Consider the following 21,631-nt stretch of genomic DNA (forward strand, 5'->3'; position numbering starts at 1 on the left):
AGGATATCAGATCCCCAAGAACTTGAGTTACAGACAGTTGTGAGCTGCCATGTGGGTGCTGGGAATTGAACCTGGGTTCCTTGGAAGAGCAGCCAGAGAGCTCTTAACCGCTGAGCCATCTCTCCAGCCCCCTTTCCAACTCTTTTTAACATACACCAATGACAAGATGGATTGAGCCTGTTTCCTTGTCCCTGACTGAGTTAGCAAGCAGGAAAGGCCATGAAGATGTGCAAAGACAAGCCATAGTCTCTCAATACAATGTGAACTAACTCAATGACTACCTATGCTTTGCCAGTCAACAAGCACACTCATGGGCGCGGAGCCTGCCCACGCATAGACTGAAGAACTGGAAATAAGCAGGAACATAAAATGGGCCCTTTCCATGTGCAGAAAAAAGAGCCCTGAGGTCACAGATCTAGGAAGTGAGGTCTGAACTTCCTCAGGACAATGGAACACAGAAAGGATCTTTTTAATAATGTGATCCCAAGCCAGACTCACGGCTAGAGGAAGGCTTCCAGGGTGATGGCCCTGACATTCTCAGTGTCGAGCCAAGCCACCCACAAACAGATGCAGGAATGCAGAACAGTGCCGGGCGGGCGAGGAGACAAGAGGAGAGGCAAACAGCAATGCCAGCAAGGCTGAGGGTCCATCAAGAGCATCTGCAGGAAGCCGAGTGATTTAACTACAAGGCAAGAAGAAACCCGGACACATCGCAAGTCATTCTATGGAATCCATTCATCCCGTGGGCCCATCACTCATTTCTCTGAACTTTCTAAAAAAAAATTAAAAAAAAATTCTAATTCTATAATGACTGGGGGAAAGAGAGCCTCTAAGGAGATCAAGGCAACACAATTGGTCCTCATCAACTTAAAGATGTAGCTTCCTCTCACTGCAAGGTGCTTTCCATTGACAGATGAGAACAGCATTTGAGTAGGGCGTTTAGGAAACAATCTGGCTCCTCTTGTAAATAAGCAAGAAACTCATTCTTATCACAAGATGCTCCCCTCTGACACCCATGTTCAACTCAGAAGACTTGGGTGTCAGCATCTATCCTGCCACCAACCGGCTCTTGGTGCCTTATTCCTATCTCTGTGGGAAAGTGTATTGAGCAGCTTTCCAATACTGTAACCAACACCTCAGACAATCCAATTATAAAGAGAAAAGGTTCGTTTTTGGGCTCACAGTTTTAGTGCCTTCAATCCGTGATTGACTGGTTGGGCCTGTGCTGCAGCAAAGCATCATGGCTGCCCACATCATGCTTGCCCCCAGCAATCTCCCTTGAGACATGTGTGAGCAGAAGGCTCTGTACTCAGCCACTTTTTTTTTTTAAGTTCAAGGACAATTTTATTAGAGTTTTACAGAAGAACTCCAGAGCAGGCAAGCTATAAATCTCTGCAGCTTCCTGGAGAAGGGAGACAGAGGCGAGGAAGAGAAAAAAGTCATGCCATTTGAGTTAAGCTAGCACGGAGTCCAGCCACATGGTGGACAAGCCGCCACGTGGTGGGGAGAGGAGCTGCAGAGGAAGAGTGATATCCAACATGTTAAAGAAAGCACGCTCAGAAAAGAGGCAGAAACAGAAGGAAGGGCTGTGCTTTGAGCATCCGTAAGGGACTCGGCAGAGGGCAGAGGTTCTGTGAAGGAAAGCACTTTGTTGCAATGAAGGCATAATTATTCCTCCTATCTTCTTAGCACAGCTTAATATGAACCTGCATTCCTGAGCAGTTAAGAGCTCTCTGGCTGCTCTTCCAAGGAACCCAGGTTCAATTCCCAGCACCCACATGGTAGCTCACAACTGTCTGTAACTCCAGTTCTTAGGGATCTGATATCCTCGTATGGTCGTACATGCAGGCAAAACAACAATGCATTAAAAAAGAGAGAGAGAGAAAGAGAGAGAGAGTTGGAAAGGAAGCAGAAACTTTTGGAAAAGAAGACTGGAAGAGAAGCTGGGTAGCTCTCACGCTGGCTCAGACCCCAGCCCCATCTGTGTGACCGTGGTTAACAGTCCAACAGCACGGACATCTCGAGAGTGGAGACGCTGTTGGGAATTCCCAGCACTCGGGCCCACGGGTGCAGACTTTCTGTTTTCTCACCTCGTATCCTCATTTTCTCACACTGTCGGCATGAGACAGACTTTTCTTCCTCTACTTGATGTGCTGTATGTCAGCTTTTTGGATTTCTGGACAACAGTTCCAGCCCTTCAGCCTGGAGATTGGCTCAGCTGGATTTACTCTTAAGGAAAGAGCCAACAGCATGGCTCTCCCCAGGGGTAGATTTCACTCTTTATTGTAGCATCCTCCTGCCTTGAAAAAGGTAGCCCTAAAATCATTTAGGAACCAGACCCCAAGCACTTTGGTATTCTAACCTCCAGCCAAAACAGGACCAAGGACATTTCTACAAGTGCTTCTTTTAGGGTTCATGCCATGAGCTTCTTATCCAATTTCTATCTCTTATTCTCCAGTCACCCTCTGTAGCGGTAACCCTAATTGTTTTGTGAACCGGGGCATGACCTGGCTTCTTTGTAGGGCAATCTAGGGGATCCCAAAAGTATATTAGTAGCTTCATTTCTTAAAGATTGCATGCAGCCAGCTCAAATTGAGATAGAGCATCACTATAAATTTATCTTGAGTTCAAATATTTAAATGAAAAAAAAACCCATGTAAATTATCACGAATTATACTAACACATTTCTGCATATTTGTACTTGATGTTGTTTATATTGCAATGATTTTTCATTTATTAGGCAAATTAAAATACTTATGATGCATTTTTACCTTTTCTTCTTCTTCTTATAATGTAGCTACTGAAAAATGTGAAGTAAGACATGTTGTTGACATTGAGCCACCTTTCATTTCCACTGGTGTCATGGGGGCTGGACTCAGGGTAAAGTCCCTCTCTGCTCAGTGGATCCACTCAACCTGTGACTGACTGACTCCCTCAGGCAAAAGACATGCTTGGCAGTCAGCCCCTGCATGGCAGAGTAGACTCTGAAGCCTGTCAGTAAACACTAACACTCTCCCTAGAAATGTCCAAGTCCCCTCTCCTCCAGAACACTGGAGTGAAAGCAGCAACAGCAGCAGCATTCCGAGACCACTGTCCTGCCTGTCCCACAGAGGAAGCAGCTTCGCTGTCAACATCCTGCCTTGGCAGCCTCTGGATGCTGCAGGAGACCCACCACCCCCAGCAGCTTAGAAAGCCTGCCTCACTGCAGCCATGTAAAGCTTCTATTCTCCTGGAAACAGGAGAGCCATCCCAGCAGGGTTGCATGGGATGCGTGCTAAGTGCTTCTCACACACCTTCCTCCTCCCCTCCCCTCCCACAGCCACACAAGCCCTGTACCAGGCAATCTCCATTTTATACGGGGCCAATAGGAATTTTGACCCCAGAAATTTAGGTCCAAAGAAACTGTCTCCATTCAAACACTACAAGAGGAGTAAGAAACTCAACTTCAGGAGCTGAGTATGGTGGTGCATAGTTGTAATCCCAGCACTCAAGAGCTACCTAGAAATAGGAAGACAGGAGTTCAAGGCCGGCCTGGGCTACATGGGTTCTTTCCAAACAAACAAGCTGAACAGTGATGCATGTCTGTAATTCTGCACTTGAGGGCAGAGATAGGTGGATTTCTGTGAGTTCAAGGCCAGCCTGGTTTTCATAGAAAATTCCAGGCCAGCAGGGACTACATAGAGAGACCCTGCCAGAGACAGAGAGAGACAGAGACACAGAGCAAACAAAACAAATCGAGCCTTATCGAGACATGGTGGCTCAAACTGGGGAATCCAGTATTCAGGAGGATGAGGCTGGAGGATTACTGCTAGTTCAAGTCCAGCCTGGGCTATAGTAAACAGCAATGACAAAAATATATTCCTCCTCTGCCTGTCTTGCTACTGTGATGCTTCTCCACAGGTCCAAAGTTGATGGTAAGGTCCCAACATCAGAAGGAAAGGAAGCATCCACGGCAGTCGTCATGGCCCTTAGCATCCGATATGTCTCAGACTGCAGCTGCCTTGGGAGGAGTCTTCATGTCTGTCACGGGAAGCTTGAGCAGACACTACCTTCCATGTTCTGACTGCTCTCCGGGAGTTACAGCGTGGGACTCAGATCCCCAGGGCCCCCTCTGGAAGTCCTGTCTGCTAAAATGGTGTAAGTCTACCCTCCACACACACACACCCCCAAACTGTGTACTAAAGGCTGATTTGTCAGCCTGTGGACAGACTAGGGGGCGGGGCCCAGTGAGTGGATTGTGGTCATTGGTACATACTCCTGGGGAAGATATTGGGACCTTACCCCCACTTCCTCCATCCCCTTCTTCCTCCCTTTTCAACCTCTGTCCTTCATGGCCGGCCCAGAAGCTGAGCGGCTTTGCTCCGCCACGCTCCCTGCCAGGAAACCACCTTGTGATACACTCAAAGCAATGGAGCAGCATCGTGAACGGAGCCTCTGAAAACGGGAGCCCCAGTGAACTTCCCTCTACTTAGACTGATTTATCTTGATTTGTTGATTTATCTTGCTATAGTGACACAAAGCTGAGTTAACACCAACCTACTTACTCTTTCCCAACCACAGGAAAGCACTTCTAACTTCTACTGGCCTCTGTTTAGAAGCTTGTTCTCCTCACTAAAAAAAGAAACACTAACCTCAATCGCCTCCCTTTACACACACACACACACACACACACACACACACACACACACACACACAGCAGGATGGGGGGACACATCATTCTTGAGCCCAAGCTCATCATTTCCTAAATGGCTTAAAGCTTTCAAAACAAAACCCACAGGGGTTGAGTTTGGATTTGGGCAAAATCTGCTCTCAGTCCTCTACCACAAATTTCCCAGAAAGATGGGGGGCCCAAAGGTCTGGTGGCTTTCTGGAAATAAGTACTTTTTAAAAGTGACAGCAGAGAGCAGAGCAGTTCGTATCTCTGTAGCCCACTGGTCTTCCAGGCCTCGGGCCCTCAGCCTCAGGAGCAGCTGGGATTTCAAGCCTGTGCCACAGGCCTGACTGCAGTTTAAGATAACGTATTTCCACACCTCTGTGCTCACTTCGCTAATGAACGCTCCATCCACAGCCATCTGCCTAAAAAAGAAAACTTCAGTAACCAGGAGCCCTGAGTCCCCTGGGAATTACACTGAATATTTGTTTAACTTTTTTTGGGGGGGAGGGAGCAGAAGGGGTTGTTGTTGATTGTTCGTTTATTTGTTTTTTCAGATTCCAGGGAAGTTATCTACACCAATGGAGAAACCAAGACCCTGTGGTAGCAGAGTCAGAGGCAAGACTCAAACCCAGGCCTCAGGATCCTCCTACACACAGGTGTTGTTCTCCCATTTCACACATTCAGTCCCAGCGTTGCAGAGAGCAGGCAGGACATCTCCCCTGCCTGCGTCATAGGCTAGTGGTCCTAGGAAGGCCAGTGAGACCACCAGGCACTCATCTGTTCCTAATCTCTTTCCTCGGAGGAAGTACTGGTTGTCCCCCTGCGGCCAGCTTCCTCCACACACCACATTAGGACAGGGTCTCCCTACTCTGCCGGAGTAATAGCTGGAACTCACCAGAACACTTCAAAAAGACCTGTTGCGAGTGGAGGCTAGGACTTAAAAAGATCACCTGCTTTATGTCTTATTTTTCTTTCTCGGGAATTCTGAAAATATGGTTTTTAAAAAGTATTCAGTGTAACCCACAGGGGACTCAGGGGGAGTGATAAGGGTGATTCCAACTGTATTTTTGTTTTAGGTGGATTGCTGTAGATAGAGGAGTCCCAGGATAAGTGAGTTCAGAGATATGGAAATGCATTATCTTATCAGTCAAGGTGTTTATCAGCTGGATAACTGAACTGATCAAAGTACTCTATTATAAACGTACTGAATAGGTCCACCACAAGGAGTATTTGCCCAGCATGTACAATGTACAAGGCCCTGGGAATTATCTCCCACATTACAGCACACACACACACACACACTGGGGGGGGGGAGGCTACATTCATATACCAACAAAAACTGAATTTCACCAACTAAATTTGAAGTGAAAAGTTGATGGTGAATCCAAACACAAGGGTATGGGCTGAGCATAAAGAACAAGGGAAGACAGATGGGAAGCATGGTGCTTCCTCCAAAAGCAGAAAATGATCCAGTGGATAGAGATGCTTGCCACTGAGCCTGGTGACAGGAGTTCCATCCCTGGGACCCATACAATGGAAGGAGAGGACCAACTCCTGCAAGTTGTCTTCTGACCTCCAGTAAAATGAGCTCCCTGGAGTCGGCAAGTCTTTGAGATAGGAAATAAAATAGTGGCCTCCGTAAGCTCTGAACAAGAGAGATCAGAGATTAGTGTTTGTGGGTACAGAGCCTCTTCTGAAAAAAAAAGAAAGGTGGGGAGATAGATGGTGGTGATGGTCAATGTAAAAGTACTTCTGCCATAATTCTGCACACTTACAGTGTTTAAATAGTTAAACGAGTAAGCTTTACAGTATCTGATAAAACAATTTAATTTTTTCCCCTCATGCTGGGGCTGTTGCTCAGAGTTGGGGCACTGGCCTAGTCTGTGCAAGGCACTGGGCTGGGTCTCAGGACAGAGTGGGTGGGTTGGGGGCAGGAAACCAAAGTCGGGCTAGGAGAAATAATCATCAGGAGAACCGGGCTGTGATGTAGGCCAAGAGCTGGAGCTAGGAAAGGCACGGGTGAGGTAGGCCCCTGCTGTAAGTAATGTTATTCCAAGTGCTAGTCAGAGTGAGCATTTGCACACTTTTAGCAAACTACATGGTTGGAATTCTGGCATTAAAAGTCTGAGAAACTGTAATCAACAAAAATGGGAACAAAAATACACAAGGAAGTCCCCAAAGCTGGAAAATAATCTTGTCTATAAGTACATGCAACAGACAGTTAACTTCTGCCCATATTTGGTGCCCAAACTTAGAAAGCAATTCTGATTCTTTTCCTCATGGGCCCTTCTGCTCGTGAGCAAGAACAGGCCCCCAAGCTCCACCCCAACTCCAAATCAGACTCTCTTTTTTAACCCTGAGCCCCCCTCGCCCCCCCCCCCGTCCCAGAATCCCTGCCCCCAAGGCCATTCAGCACAATCCAGGCTTTCTTCCCGCAGTTTTGAGCATGAGGGATCTCAGGGTGCAGCTTTGCAGGGATTAGGTAATTCACAGGTGCACCTTCACCTGAAGGAGCCCCCAGCTTATCCATTAATCAGGAGCTTACCCGGCTGTTATTCCAAGTTCCCTCTCTCCCTGGCAGACTGGTGGCTTTGGACTGGTTCCCAGTTTGGGGCCCCTGCAGGCCCCCCCCTTTCCACTCACAGCCAAAAGGTCTCTTTGCAGGTTTTACCACCATGTGTCTGGGTTCTGTGGGTGTGTATTCTCAGGCCGATGCCCCATGCAGAGTTGGCATCCCAGTTTGTCTCCCTCTCTCTCACCCACTACCATGGCAAACCACCCTTTTCACACGCTCCAACACTGAGATCTGAGCTGCTTTTCGCTACAAAGGGACCTAGGTCTCCTTTCTCACTCCCAACTTCCTTCCAAACTTTTTCTTTCGACTGTGATCACAAGCCCCAATGCGGCCAAGAGCTCACTGAAGCCAGTTTACATTTCAGCCCCGTTCAGTCCTTTGAGTCCAGCCTTTCTGTACAAAAATTGTAATGATTGGAGCAAGCGGAGGTGAAGCTCTAAGGCGGGCGGGCAGGCGGGTGGGCGCTTTCCTAGCATTGCATGGGTACTCAGGCTCCCTCTCTATTGTCACCAATAGAAAGAAAGAGGGTGGGGGCAGAATGGGAAGGGAAACATATTGACTTCTTTGCTGTAGAAATACTAAGTCCTCCATCCCCACTCTGTCAGAGAATGCTCCTAAGTTTACCAGGAAAGAAACTTGGGTCTGTGGGACTGTTGCCTTCCTACAAGCCTACCGAAATAGCAGTGTCCATCCCTAGTATGCATGCACTCATACGTGCACCCACCCAGTCAAAAAAATATTTAAAAAATAGGGCTTGAGGGATGACTCAGCACTGAAGAACACTCCAAGCTCAGTTCCCTAAGGACTCAAGTTCAGTTTCCAGCACCCAAGTCGAGTGGTCATAGTCTGTAACTCCAGCTCTAGCATATCCGATGCCTCTGACCTCCAAGGGCTCCTATATACATGTGCCCATGCCAACATGCAAACACACACCTCTTTTATGCATAATTACGAATAATAATAATAATAAATCTCTATAAAAATATTAAAAAATAAAGTGATGTGTCGAGCTGAGGGTGTTGCTCAGGAGCAGAGTATTACTGTAGGAAGAATAAGACCACGGGTTCCACCTCCAGCTCTGCACAAAGGAAGGAGTGGGGGGCGGGTAGCTAAGGCTGTCATATGGCTTTTGCATCAGTAAGTAGGCACCGTGTTCTGCCCTTGTGTGCACACATGCACACACCCCACAAAACACCAAGTTCAAAAGCAAGCTTGATTGAAGAGTGCTTGTCTAGAACAAACGAGATCAGGGGATCCATCCCCAAATACATAAAAACAAGCAGCCAGTGACTGGGGGGTTTGGCTCAGGGGCTAAGGGCTTTGTGTGGTGTGTCGCTCATTGTTTTCGATGCTGTGACCAGATGCCTGAGGGAAGTAACTTAAGGGAGGAAAAACTGACTCCAGCTCTCAGTTGAAAGAAAGCAGTCTATCTTGGTGGTAGGAGCATGTAGAGCATTGCTCACACTGGGCACCTTAGAGGATTGAGGAGGAGAGAAAAAGGACTACCGCCTTCAAATTCCTTACCCGACCTCATTCAGCTAGGCCCTACCCGAAGGTTTCACAGCCTCCCCAGGCAGTGCCACCACCTAGGGACCATGTGCTCAAAGACATGAGTCTGTGAGGGTCATTTCACATCCGGTGAGTGAGGCCCTGATTTTAATCACCAACATGTTCACTTTCATGCCCACCCTGTCATGTGGAAATGCCGAGAAACAAGGGGTAGAGCTGGACACACGGAGGTCAGCCTGGGGAGCATGGTAAAGCTATGTTCAAATGCAAACAATGACATGGGATATCCGTCATGTGCTCCATTGTGCCAGGTATCCCTGGAGGCTCATGCGTTCTACTGAAGTGGAGCCCTCCCGTGAGGGGCCATTGTCCCTAGACATTATAGTGTTTCCATCTTGTTGGCTTCTTCTAGCCACAGTTAGAATCATGAGCTGTCCAGAGATTTAAAGAGATCTCCAGAGCTGGAGGGGTGAGAGGTCTTGCCTAGCATGCACAAGGCCTTTCCTGGATTCCATTCCAGTGTTGCATGGAATAAATAATAATAAAATAAAGGAACCTCTGGGTGTCTGCTGGTTAGATACTCCTTTGCTTTAAAAGGAACATACGAGCCCAGGGCCCACTGTCGACTTTTGACTTTGCTGTAAACAAAATAAAAACAAACACTGCCTTACCCCGCAGAGGAATCCAGAGAGCCAATGAGCGTCACTCGGCACACACGGCTTTGGGGATACACTTACATGCTTTGTGTGAAGTGCTATGGAGACAAAGGGGCTCTTGACTGAACACAATGAAAATATTTTCTAGAACCCCAAGTTCCAACTATGGCTTGGGGGCAGAGGGTGATCATAAAACAACCCAAGTCTTAAGGTGGGAATTATAGTCATCATTTCTCTCCACTCTATACCCTTGAGAAAGAGAACACTAAAAACTGGCTTTGCCCTTGACTTATCAACCCCTCACAGCTAAGAAGCAAGACTCCATGGGCCCTGTTAGGCACACGCAGATGCACACCAGGTACACCATTAGGCAACCAGAAACCAGAATTTCAGGTCAGTTCTGTAGAGAAGAGGAGGAAGAAGAGAATGAGAGGGAGGGGGAGGAGGAGGGGGAGGAGGAGAAAGAGGAAAAAGAAACCTGAAAAAAATTTTAATTTAACTTAATTTTTTCATTTTTTTTTTCTTTTTGTTTTGGTTTTGGTTGTTTTGAAACAGGATCTCACCCTTTGCCCTGGCTGTCTGAGAACTCACTATGTAGACCAGGCTAGTCTTGAACTCACAGAGATCTGCCTGCCTCTGGCTCCCAACTGCTGGGATTAAAGGTGTGTGCCACCAGCACCAGCACCAGAACCAGCACCAGCACCAGCACCAGCAGCTCTTAACTTAATTTTTTCAAACTTGTTCAGGATTATGAGAAAAGTGTGTATGTGGGGCGGGGCGGGGGGGGGGGGGGGGGGAGGCAGGATTCTAAAATTGAGTGGCCAAAGGGTAAAGAAATACTCATTTCCCAATGGCAAATTTTTACAATCTAAGCTCCAGATTTAAAAAAAATAAAAAAAGTAAGTGCTTCTTTTCTTTTTCCACGAAGAGAAAATCGGAAGGGTAGTTTACTAACCCCCTTGTCAAACTGATGCTCATGAATTCAAACTCCAGCTCAGCAGCTCTGCTCCCCGCCCCTCCATCAGAGAGCTCCGATGGGGTTTGCCAGCCCCACACAGAGCTCCCCACGGAATTCCCTCACTCATCTCGGTGACGACCAAGCCCCAATGTCACAAAAGCTGAAGAAAATTTATTCCACACACCCTCTCAAGATGACACTCTCCCCCAAGAAACCTCACTCGGGCAGGTCGTTCTAAACTCAAGGACTCTAATTTTGGCACCCTTCTTTGTGCCCAGCCAGTCCCAAGGTGTATTCACAGTACGGTCATTCCCCTGGGCCAGACGAGCCCGCTTTCAGGTCCTTTCCATCCCATCTGGGGCCGCGCTTCCCAACTTCCAAAACAGAAGTGTGTGCCGGTTTTCCTCCCGTACCTCTGACCTTTGTGCCTTTGATTGAATGCGTGGTTCCTCCCTACATAGAACTGGATGCTGTCCAACCTGTGTCTCCAGGTCTTCAAATATTCACCCAGCAGATGTTTTGTCCAGAGGGCCATGTTTGCCTTTGGAGTTGGCTCTTGAGGTTCCCAAGAAAAGGTCGGGGGAGGGAACCCCTGTCCACAGCTCTTGCCCCACCCCCACCCCCCACCCCACCAAGGCAGGAAAAGGAAGCCCCTTTGTGTGTACAAACCTGCTGGCAGCTGCTGGCCCTTGCCAGAGCATTGTGCTTTCTCTAACACAGGGAGCTGCTAGGAACCGCAAAAGAGCAGGGTGTGTGTGTCGGGGGTGGGGGGGTGGGTGGCTGTCCCTTTCGAAGACAGCAGGGGCGTTGAGGCCACACAAACGCTATGATGGGTTATTTCGGGTCCAGCAATGAAACTTGGGGCCAGTCTTTTCTCTCTGAGCGAGCCACACCAGAACTGCTTGACTTTTGACATCTTTTCCTTGTGATGAGAAACGGCTGGCTCTCTCAGCAGTTGTAGGGAAAAGGGCCTGCTAACCAGAGGAAGGAAACCCCCACCGCAGACACTGCAGGAAGGAAGGCCTGCACCGGTGCCAGTCCAGCCTGGGAACTCACAGGCAGGAGCCGTTAGAGGGCAGCAAGTGTCTTGTCTCGCAGTCCAGGCAGCAAGCAGCAGTTGTTTTTTTTTTTTTTTTTTCTCTCTCTCTCCCCTCTCTCCTTTCAATTACAGGGTGTCTCTAAGGGCAAAACACCAGGGCTCCAGCGTCAGCAGAAATACAAGTTGGAAAGACCCAAGGTGGTGGAAAGGGAGGCACCTTCCAATCCCCAGCGCAGCTCTTGGGAAGGTCGGGCGGTGACTGCGCAGGTCTCACCCGTACTGCCCTGGGACCCCCCTTGGGCCCAGGACCCAGTCCCGCTGTGCAGAGAGCGGGTGGGGAGCCTGGGCATTCGGCCCTTTGTGTCACCTCGCTCCTTGGCCTCCTGGAACTGTAGGACAAAGGAGAGCCTGGGAGCTGCCAGCAGCCCGAGGGCACCACTGGGTTTGACAAGGAAGAACGAAACCCGATCCCAGCAAACGGGACACGTCGTCGTTGTGCCGGTCTGTGAGGTGACCCAGATCTGAGACCAGCCGCCTGGCTCTGAGCACACTCTATCACACTCCCCGCTCGCACCCCTCGGCCTCCGAGGTAAGAACATGGCATCCTTCCACCCGGACAAACAAGAGCTGCCACTGGGGTGTCCCATGCTGCAGCAGCTGCACACTCTAAAGGGCCCAGGGGCAGCCACGAGTGGCCCCCTGCGTCTCTCCTCCTGCCCAGGCTCCTCTTTTATGTTTTTACCAAGGATTCTACCAGGAGGAGGCTCCTAGCTCTAACCAGAGCCTGGGTCAAGGATGGGCCTGGCCTGGGTGCAGGTCACTGGGAGACAGCAAACGAGGGTCTGGTGCAATCTGGTTACTCATTTCTTCTCTCAAGCCCCTGAGGGACAACCATGATTCACAGTCACCTGATTGGAAGACCTTCACATGACAGGCTTTGGTCCAATAGGCCTGGGCAGATGAAAGCATCAAGCTGAAGGTGACTGGTTACCAAATCTTAGCACTGAGCTCTCACCCAGACAGCAAGCACAGGCTAGAGCAGGGGTGCTGCGTTCACCTCCTTCCCATCACCTCCTTCCCAGCACCCCGTCTCACTTACACCCTGCTGAGGAGAGATCCTTCTGCCCTGGCCTAGAACACAGCAGGTTACCTAAGACTTCGTCTAGTCCCCACACCTGGTGTTTCTTGGTCACGTGATTGTTGAGCACTGTTCTCAGTATTTCATTGACAACCCTCCACCAGGTCCAAGGCTCCTGAGCCCTGATTCTGCCGCTGGGACTCTCTGAGCCTTCAGTTTCACGGCTTGAGTCAGAAAGGACCCCAGGAGCCTCTAAACTGGAGGCAAAGATAGACCCAACGCTCACGGTAAAATGCAACGGCTTGGAACTGAACGAGAAGGGCTTTACTGTCATTGGGAAGCTTTCTAATTTCCTTTTGCATTAGACTAGGTAGCCGGACTAAATTTCCCACGGACAACCATAAAGTCTCCACAAAATATGAAAGGAATCCAGTTCTTCCTACATGTCAAATACTGAGCCATAACGCTGGCTGCCGACACCGGAAATGATGGAGGCCTCATCATTCCTCTCATTGCCTGACTCACTGCGGCTGCAATTAAAAACTCAAACTGATGCTGGTAGCTTTGGACAAAAAATTCCATTGAACGAATACTTACAGGATTTGCCCTATTCGTTTGTTTTGTAATTAACTCCACCCGAATGAAGACGGGACGGCCACATTGCCAGGAGCCTTCCCTGACAAGTGTTCCTACTGTACTGCTACAAATGAAAACCCACCCTGAAGGAAGCTCTTTGCCTCCTCTGCAGCCTCCACGGTCCCTATCGAATAACCATGACAGAGTCTCTGTACTGTTAGGCGTTTGATCCCACCCACCATGGAGGCTTTATTCTTGACTGCGGTATTTCGAGTTCATTCTTCCCTGCCCTGAACTGCCTTCCTCATTTCTAAGATGGCACTAATCGTAGCATCCAACTCAGCATGTTACTGTAGGGATTGAGTAAGATGATGCAGATAAAACATTGAGTACCGCGTCCTCAGCTAACAGTAAGTGTGTAATGACTCTTAAGTATCATCATTATTTCCTACCCATTATTAACTATAAGAACTTAGGGTCGAGAACTCAGCTGATAAACTGATTGCTGTGCAAGCATGTAGCCCTGAGTTCGGATCTCCAGCACCCACACAAAAGCCAGGTGTGGTGGCATACGCCCGTAATCTCAATGCTGGGAAGGGCGAGCCAGTCAGATCCCTGGAGGTTTCTGGTCAACCGTTCTAACTGAATCAGTGAGCTTCAGGATCAATGAGAAACTGTCTCGGGAAATAAGGAGGGGCTGGAGAGATGGCTCAGCTGTAAAAGGCGGTGGTTCTCTTGCAGAGGACGGGAGTTCAGCTCTCAGTACCCATGTCAGGAGGATCACAGCTGCATGAGATGCCAGTTCCAAGGATCCGAAGTTCTCTTATGACCTCCTCCATTCGTGTGCTCAGCATACACAAAGCCACACTCAGAAATACACATGGACGCTTAACTTTAAAAAAAAAAAAATCGGTAAGAAAAAAGAAAAGAGGGGAAGAGGTGAGTGAGTTTAAGGCTAGACTGGGCTACGTAACAAAACCTTATCTCAAACAAATAAACATATGAAGATAACCTAGATTAACAAAAATAGGATTCAAAATATGCTATATACAAAAGAATAAAGATGGCAGTGATTGAAGAAGACATATTGACCTTGACCTCTGTCCAACACACACACACACACACACACACACACACACACACACACACACACACACACACACACTTTGCCTGTTGCCAAGTACATCTTTTCAGTAAAAGGATGAAGTCAAACTTGTTGGAGCCAAGTGTCTAACTTCTCTTCTACAATGCTTGAAAGGTTGGTACATCCTTTTGGCAACCTCACCAGCCATGCCCCGTTCTTCCCTCCCTCTTTCAACAGATGCTTGTGGCGCTGCCTGTCCTTTGGTGTGGTGCATGACCAGCCCATCTCACTCCAAACTCTGTACTTCTTTAGTACTGTTCCATCTCAAATATGCTTTGAGAAGGGGGCTGGGGCTCTAACTATAGATGGTTCTTTTTTTTTTTTTAACCCTACTTTTAGCTAAAGCAATTAAAAGATTTCTTTTCACTGCTCAGCTGTACCTGCCCTGTTCTGGACTTGTGCAATTCATTTTCCCACTTAAGTGAAGCGTTAGCCCATTTCCTTGCCTTCCAGGGTGCTTTGGGTTTCTGCTTCTGGCACCCTAAGTGTGTGGTTGTCTTTCACTATTGAGCAACCAACACACTTAGGAAAGTGTGACCTTTATGACTTTATGTTGGGGACATATGATGAAAGTATTAGACAAAACAGGGCCAGAAAGCCCTCCACCCCTTCCTGGAAGTAACTTCTCCCAGGCTACTTCCTCCCACTGACTCTGGAGTCTCTTCTGCCTCACCTTGGTCTTAGCAATGAGTGTCTAGGAAGATGGTGAAGCCTTGCATAGAAGGAGATGAAGATACCTGCCCTGGGTGGGGGTGGGGGATAAGCTGACGATAGACCAAACAGAAAATGAGCACAACAGAGACAGTGGGAAGGGAGAGAATCAAGATGTGATTGGTAAGTCCAAAAGTTGCAGGAGGCTGGAGAGATGGCCCAGCAGTTCAGAGCACTGCCTACTCTTCCAGAGGACCCAGGTTCAATTTCCAGCACTCACATGAAGGCTCACAATCATTTGCAAGCCCAATCCCAGAGGATCTAAGGGCACCAGGCACATGAACAGTGCACAGATAGACAAGGAGGCAAAATACTCATGCACATGAAAATAATTTTTTTTTTAAGAGAGGAGGAAAGTGTTAGAGGAAGCAGATAGGGATTTACAGAAAACCAGTCGAAGATGGATGACAAGAAAGAAAACACAGTGCCTGGGTATCTGAACAGCCATGGTCCCCCTATGACTAAGAGGTTTTTAGGATTTGGACAAATCCATGGGGCAGCTGAGAGTGACTTCATGCAGACAGGGCAGACCTTCCCAATCAAGGCACATTTTGATTCTCAACGCTTTCATCCACAGAAGGATGTTTTCACTTCTTGAAAACCTCCAGGCACAGGAAAGACACACACCAGGCTTTGCTCAGCACACCTGCCTTTCAAGGGCAAGATGGATCTAAAATAAGCCTTGATGGTAAGCCAAGATCCTACTGTACTTTGAAGCTTCAGCTTCGCTGCTTGAAACCCAACAGATGCCCAGCGTCTTCTCATCTGAGGCTCTTAACATGTGGGAAAAGTAGCCTTGTCCTAGTGTGTACGGGTGCTCCTAAACACAAAGCTTCATGCATTTTCTGAACCAGCTTCTAGTTTGAATGTGTCCCCAAGAAGCTCATGTGTTTAGGGGGCTTTTGGAGGTGAGTCCTTTGGAAGATAAGATTTGATGAAATCATGAAGGTAAAGCTCCAAGGCAGAATTCATAGTTTTATAAGATAGAGAGTGCCAGATGTGGTGGAATACACAGGCTATTCCCTGAACACTTGGGAAATAGAGACAGAAGATCAGGAAGAAGGGCTATCGTCAGCTATGTAACAAGTTCCAGGCCAGCCTAGGCTGTAGATCTGTGTGAGGCAGGGAGGTGAGGGGAGGGGGGATCAGGGGAGTGGAGCTAACATTTCAGTGTTACAAGGAGGCAGGCATCAAGAGGCCCCCACCACATGCTAGCACCTGGATATTGCAGGTCTCAGCCTTCAGAACTGAAAGCTAAGTCCACCTCTCCTTTGTATGAGTTGCCTGGCCTTCAGCTTTCAGTGATGGCAACAAGACACCGAGATCCTAGCACTGGCGTCAGAAGCAGGTCTTAGCCAGGTTCCAAATTCAGTGTCAAGAAAGGTGACTCTGAGGCATGAAGAGCCAGCAGCAGCTTATTTGATGATGGTGTAAAGCCTGGAGTGAACTACCTGTGCAACCCTGGGGGGGACATCGAGTGTAAATCTAGCTCTGAGTCTCTTCCTTTGGAAAACAGAGTGAATTTGATGCCGTCTTAGTCTGTCCCCTTTGTCATACCCCATCATCGAGGGAAGTCGGGGCAGGAAATCAAGCAGGAACCTGGAGGCAGGAACCCAAGTAGAGGCCCTGATGGAATGCTGCTTACTAGCTTGCTCTCCACACTCAGGTTCAGCAACCTTTCTTATACCTACCAGGGTCACCTGCCCCAGGTGCCCACAGTGGGCTGGGTCCTCCCATACCAACCGTTTATCAAGACATTGTCCCCACAGACTTGCCTACAGGCCAACCTGATAGAAGCAATTCCTCAGTTGAAGTTCCTTCTTCCAAGGTGACTATAGCTGGTGTCATGTTGACAAACAGTAACTGGCAAAGACTCAAATGGAAGTTTCCTGTTTCTGTGAGATTCTTGAGTTGCTCTATGGGAGAGTGGAACCCTTCTTACACATATCACCTATATCATTTCATGCTCATTAAAGTGGGTTTTGTACTTTCAGTGTTCTAACCGCTCCAGACTCCCACGAAACCAACACGTGTGTACGTGTATCCACGTGCATGTGTGGACTCATGCGCAATGTGTACAAATGTGCACAGCAGCCGGAGGTTGACATCAAGGCCCCTCCTGAACTGTTCTCCACGTTGTTTTTTAAGATGGTGTCACTCACGAAGCCCAGAGCACACCGATTGCCTTAGACTGGCCAGCTAGTGAGTTCTAGTTGTCACGCCTGCCATCAGTGCCAGGTTTAAGGCTCGGTGCGTGACTTTTCCAGCAGCGCTGGTCCTCATGTGTGGATAACAAGCACTCTACCAATCAGACTACGTCTCCAGCCACACACATTTAAACTTTTTTTTATTTGTAATACAAGACCCATTTACTTAAAATCCCTGAAGTCTGTTGCAGAGTCATATTATGAGGAAAGGTCAACTTTGTCCCCAATACCAGTAAATAAATCTCCATTGCTCTAATGAAATTCTGTTAATTTTATTCTCCTCATCTAGTAATTAGTTTAGGAAGGAATGGAGTCACCTACTTTGCGATATGAAGTTGTGAGGGAAAGCTGACCAAGGATAGGATGGGTTCTGGGAAATAGTCCACAGCTTTGCAGTTAGAGCTACAGCTAGACCTCATCTCACTCAATGAGCCTTGAAGAAGAAGCAGGTTGTTGAGTTCAAGGCCAGCATGGGCAACTTAGTAAGATGTTGCCTCAAAATAAAAGGGGGGCAGGGATCCTGTGGTTCTTAAGTTGTCTCCCAGTCATCTGCCAGAAGGCTCCCAAAGTGGAAAGGAAATCCAAAACTCCAGTCTTGTGAATGATCCAGATAATCTGCAAAAGCCAGACAAGATATGGACAGTGGCTACAGGTGTGCCCCGCCCCTTGCTGTGGGCTCCATCTTGTAAGGGATTTGTGGACTCGGAGGGGATGGAGACTCACAGGTGGAACACAGAGCAAGCCAAGCAGGGCTTCACAATAGACCACTGTCACCCCACCCCCACCCACAACCAGGGTGACATCCAGCTGCTCCCGTGCATCTGTCCTGGCTTCAGTCACACAAGCATACTGTTTAGCTCTACAGTGTGAGCTTGCATCTGTTTTCAGCTTCACTTGCGGGAGGGAGGAGGCTGCTTGAGTCATTTTACATGAAGAATTGACAGAACTGAGTGTTTGCTACTATTTAATTAGAAGAAATGGAAAACATAGTGGCCGCATAAAATGGAAATTTCATGAGGAAGGAGAATGAACAGAATGGGAGGCCACAACCTGTGTCCTTGTCCATGGGCCTGGGAAGTGATAGTCTAAGCATTGACATGGTGACTGGTCATTCCTGACCATCAGCTGGCTAGACACATTCTGTCAAGAGTCAGACCTAGTCATTAGAATATACCAGAAACTCACATGACACTTCAAGTGATACGGAGAGGAAAAAGCCAATCATTCATGCTGAGTGAATAATAATCAAATAATAAGGTTGCCCCTACTATAAAAAAAATAGTGGAGCAGCTGGGAGAATGTTAAGTGAGCAGGAAATCTGAGCCAGATGATGAAAAAAACAAGACAAAACGAAGAAACCCTAAGAGAATTCTGCTTGCTAGGGTCAAGGCACTTATGGCCATGTAGTAGGAAGCCCTACTTCATGTCTCAACTATGCAGATTAAGGATGCAGGACACTGATGCATGACACAGGTGGAAATGGGAATAGCCTATGCATGTTCATCCATGCCCTGGGAGCAGATACAGGCAGAAGGTGACTGGCCACAGAGAGTCAAAAGCAGAGACCTGTACAGCCCGTCCAGAAGATCTGCTTCTAGCTTTTTAGTAGATAACAGAATTCCATTTTCATTTTCTGTAATATGACTCACAGATTAGTATTATAGCCCTGACCTCTCTCCTTGTCTTCAAGCTCTCATTTCTGTTTGTTTAAAATGTCCACATGAATGTCTGTACGGATTTCTAATCTATCATGGCCAAGACCAAACTGTTTATTTATTTTTCAACAAATTCCATCCTTCTCCAGAATTCCCTGCCTCGATGGCACCCTTAGCTTCTCCATTGCTCATGTCAGAACCCCTAGAAGTGGACTGACATCTGGCCAACCATGCCCCATGTCCCAGCTTCCACCCCACCCATTGTGCCTCTATCATTAAAAGCCCGGACTGTATCATAGCTCCTAAATTGTCTCCTTGCTTCTGTTCTCACCAGGATCCCTGGCATCTATCCTCTCCATGGCCAACAGAATAACCCCTTACACTTAAGTGTGATATCTCCATGGCACTCAAGATGCATCCAGGCTTCCCTGAAGTCTGGCCCACCCTCCTCCTCATTTCTCCTTCTGGCACTTCAACCAAAATGCTGTGCGTGTGAGTTCTGTTCCCAGGAAGCTCTCATCTGCCTCCCTCTACTTCCCCCACAAAAATGTGAAAGAGTTTGGCTTATCTTCTCAGAAGGCCAGTGTCCCAGCCAACCTTGTAAACTCTTTTGCCCACTTTAAAATTCTTGAAAAGCAATCTCCGTTCCCAGCCAGACCTCCCCACTCACGTGCTTCCTACCCACATCCATCCCTTCAGCCTCATCCGTCAGCTTCCTCGGGTCAACACCACAGCTGAGCCTGCCCCTTCGGAAGCTGACATTCCCTCAAGGGTGGTGGATTTACGGTGCAGGGTTACTGGGTGCATAAATCTGGGCCTCGGGATTCAGGAACTGTGACATTTTTACAGCCTCCTCCCCCGAGTCTCTGCACGTATTTGAAGCAACTGGAGGGAAGAACATCTGTTTTCACTTTTTAAAATTCACTCCATGGCTCCCATCTGACAAAAACTTCGATCCTGCCAGAGCTCTGGTCCCTGGCTGGATGAATGAGCAATGAGCCACACTCTGCCACAGGTCTCGATTGTCCTGTCTTGTCAGGCTATAAAGAAGGCACCAGAATAAAAAGGTCTCCACTAACTACTAGACAGAGAATGTTCCAGAGACCAGGTTGGGTGGTCACCTTGGTTTGCCAGAAGTTAAGGAGGCATCTTTCTAGGAGAGGCAGGGAGAACCTCTGGGGTTTTGCTTTCAACAGAAGCTATACCCTGAGGACCGTGTGCAATGTATGCTGGAACTTGTAGTCTCTGGGCAAGATGGTATTGCTGAGAGTCATCAGGTAGGTTGAAACCCACTGCCCAGCCTGTGATCACGGATAGAACATACCATAGCAAGGAGTATCATGACTGAAAGTCTTATCAGGAAAATATGCACACATCTCTGCTTAACTTTCCACTCAAAGATAAGAAGGCAGCTAACGAGGTTGTCTTGTAGGCATGACTTAGCTCACTGTCAGCCTGTCTCACCTACAGCTGTCACTACCATGATTTCATCTGAGTGAGATAGCTACGGTAGAGCCGACTTAGAAAACTGTATCCCTCCTAGAGGGTCCCACCGGCAGCTGCCAGGAAGGATCAGAACCTTTGAGAAGGCTCCCCTGCAGAGAGAAGAACATTGGCTCTCTTAACCACGATCGTTCACTGCATATGGCTTTGGCCAGCCCCACTGAGGAAAACAGTGGTCACTCCATCACTTCCTCTCTAGAGCACACTGGCTTCAAGATGCCATAGAAAGAAAGCCAAAGTCCAAATAGAGCATGGCCCCATGGCCCTCTGAGGACAGCCAGAGCCGCTGGGCCTCCATACACAAATCTCCAATACATTTGCTCATTAGGATTCTCAAATAGGCTCTAAGCCTTTCCAGCTCAAAATCTTTCAAAGTCCTCACAGCCTATTCAGTAAACGCTTGTCTCAGCACTCCCCTCCCACACCCTAAATTCTAGTCAAGGGTGGTATTTGCTAAAGTCAATAGCCACCTCTCATTGAGCACTTATTAAATCTTACGAGCTGGGCAAAGTATGTTGAACCATTATGTCATTCAGTCCTCGACCTGCCTGAGGTGGGGAGTTTTCTGCCTGGTTTTCAGAAGGTGGAACTGAGGCCTGGAAGGGAAGCCACTGAGCCTGCAACCAACCAATTCCTTCTGCAGGACATTATCACATGGACAGTCACCACAAAACCACACAACAAAAGACATGATCACCTACCGCACAAGCCCTGGCCCTTGTCTGGAAGCATTAGTAAGTGCCTTTCCCACAACTGAATCTTGGGGATACTCTCTATTACCTCCTTTTCAAGGTCATCTCCTCTACAAACACAGTTTCTATGCTTGCACCCTCAGATCAGCACACAGACCCACCATGCCCCACAATGCATGTGTGGTGTATGTCCTCACCTCACTCTTCTTGCTGCAGATGGCCCCTTCTCCACACTGCCTCAGCTTAGATCAATTGCAGGTTTCCAAATCCTGTGAACTCCAGCACTTGAGTTAAATTACAACCTCAATCTCCGTCTGTCTCTTTGTCTTTCCCTGTCTCTCTCTCTCCCTGTCTCTCTCTCTCTCTCTCTCCCTGTATCTCTCTCTCCCTGTCTCTCTCTTCCTCTCTCTCTCTCTCTCTCTCTTCTCTCTCTCTCTCTCTCTCTCTCTCTCTCTCTCTCTCTCTCTCTCTCACACACACACACACACACACACACACACAATCTCTTATTTTCAAACCTCAGTCAAGAGAAGTCTAATCTACACCACCCACTTCTTTGACCCATCTTTTGAGAGGTCCAGTCTAATCCCTTTACTCTGGCACATGAGCCAAAGTGAATGTCCTTTCCTAGTACACACAATGTGACTAAAAGGAAGTCAGGGTGTAACCCATGC

The 21,631-nt window shown here is 48.1% G+C and overlaps 2 long non-coding RNA genes across 6 annotated transcripts in view; one reads left to right on the plus strand and one right to left on the minus strand.

The window, feature by feature from the left end:
* Positions 1-21,631, minus strand: part of LOC121829587 (uncharacterized) — a 105,479-nt gene that overhangs the window by 29,543 nt on the left and 54,305 nt on the right. Inside the window, exon 2 of one of the 5 annotated variants that reach the window (XR_013051576.1) lies at positions 10,766-13,937. The exons of the other annotated variants lie outside the window; for them this stretch is intronic. This is a non-coding gene — a long non-coding RNA (uncharacterized LOC121829587). The remainder of the gene's footprint in view (positions 1-10,765; positions 13,938-21,631) is intronic. 5 annotated transcript variants of the gene reach the window in all.
* Positions 11,843-14,568, plus strand: LOC143273465 (uncharacterized). The gene is made up of 2 exons (XR_013051574.1): positions 11,843-11,980; positions 12,634-14,568. It is a non-coding gene; the product is annotated as an uncharacterized LOC143273465 (long non-coding RNA).

The sequence above is a fragment of the Peromyscus maniculatus genome, chromosome 5, assembly GCF_049852395.1.
Source record: "Peromyscus maniculatus bairdii isolate BWxNUB_F1_BW_parent chromosome 5, HU_Pman_BW_mat_3.1, whole genome shotgun sequence".
NCBI lineage: Eukaryota > Metazoa > Chordata > Mammalia > Rodentia > Cricetidae > Peromyscus > Peromyscus maniculatus.